Source organism: Asparagus officinalis, chromosome 8 (genome assembly GCF_001876935.1).
Source record: "Asparagus officinalis chromosome 8, Aspof.V1, whole genome shotgun sequence".
NCBI lineage: Eukaryota > Viridiplantae > Streptophyta > Magnoliopsida > Asparagales > Asparagaceae > Asparagus > Asparagus officinalis.
The window spans coordinates 22,286,091-22,287,760 of record NC_033801.1 but is presented as its reverse complement, the minus strand read 5'-3'; the positions used below and the strand labels follow the sequence as shown (position 1 = coordinate 22,287,760).

Genomic DNA, 1,670 nt, shown 5'->3' with positions numbered 1-1,670 from the left:
TTGGTGTTAAGATCTTCGACGACTCCATTTAAAATCAGTTAACACAACATATTCCATAATCACTTAATACATACAACATAAATAGGCCGGTATTAATATATTCCACACTGACCTAACCTAAGTAACTTAAAACATCTTCCAAGCTTTCAACATTCATCAAAATGAATCTTGCCAATCTTTACCAAGGAAATAAGTGGACATGTTACACAAGTTTACGACGAGCACCAGATAATCCGGTAGCCCTGGGAAAAAAAGCTCCTTCAATGAATTTGCGCAAGCGTATCATGAAGCGTAAAACCATAGGAAACGACGCTGCTTCCTTTGACGAATGTTCGCATTCGGAGGTGTCAAGGTTATCCTCTCAACATTATCCATAGCACACTTGTTAAAATCGGGTGACGATACGAGCTCCCTTAAAGCTTCTCTTGTGTTCTCCTTGGTGAATTGCTCCCACTCTTCTTTTGAGAACCACTTTCTCTCAGGTGTTTTGTGAAAGGTAGAATAGTAAGTCCCTATTCAGATAGAACTTCCGGGGTCTTGTTCACACCTGCAACAGAGAATCAACAGTAACTCCCAGATAAAACATGGAAGATGAGTATTAATTTAACAACCATTACAAAAACGAACCTTGGGTAGGGTATGGAGTTGATTTTAAACTTCTGACTTGAGCCCCGTGCAGCTTAGATCCTGATTTCTGAACATGGTATGGGTAGTCAGAAAAATAGCTCATGGGTGAAGTTCTATCTTGGATTGCATGAACGCCCCTCCATGTTCTCCTGCAAGTTATCATAGCACGATTCATTATCATTTCAAATAGAAAACCAATGTAGCTAACTGAGAAAGAGAAGCTTTCAGGGGAAGAGAAGATTAATACAGTAACACAAGGTCGTACCCTCTCATTTCATGTAAAATTATCAAATACAACAAATTCCAATCCAGTTTAGAAATATTATAGGGACACATTTTATTAAAGAAAAACCAAATATCCCAACAAGGCTTTTTTCTAAGCAAAACATCTGAAATAAGATCAATAGCATATTTACATCCAAAGAAGTCAAACTAATAACACTGGATTTCCATCCTGATAGCGAAGCAACCTGTCAAAAAATCTTTGCCACTACACCTACACTACTCATTGGTGGTGAGGGTCAGGGACTGGCAAGTGGATAGGCCGGTTTCACAGAAAACACGTAAGCCTCATGGCTTCATACCTGACACATCGCATGTCCACTAGACTAGCATATCACATACAAAATTTTCTTCACATTTTCTCTCAAAATTTACTTGCTGAAAACAATGGAAATCGGAACTCTTTAAATAGAGTGGGAAATCTATCTCTCAATACAATTTGAAATTCCAAAAGAATAAAATAAAATTTATCCTAATGCAATCTAAAATCTAAAACTAGATAAAATCCACTTAACAAATAAAATCAAGGGAAAAATGCTTCCAGCCCCCAAAACCAATGAAAACGTGCTTCCCGCCCCCAAGACTTTTTCAACGCTCTTAAAACCCCCAAATTCGTAAGAACTATGCACTGAGCCCACAAAACACAAAGCCCAAGAATTTTACACAGGTAAAGACTATAATACACATTCTCTCTCTCTAGACCCCCTCTCTCCTCCCCAGATCACAAGCCCCGCCCTCCCCCCTCCCTCCCTCCTCCCCCT

At 39.1% G+C, this 1,670-nt stretch overlaps 1 pseudogene; it reads right to left on the bottom strand.

Annotated features, from left to right (window-relative positions):
• LOC109819466 overlaps positions 1-1,670 on the bottom strand; it is a 13,418-nt pseudogene continuing 11,748 nt past the window's right edge.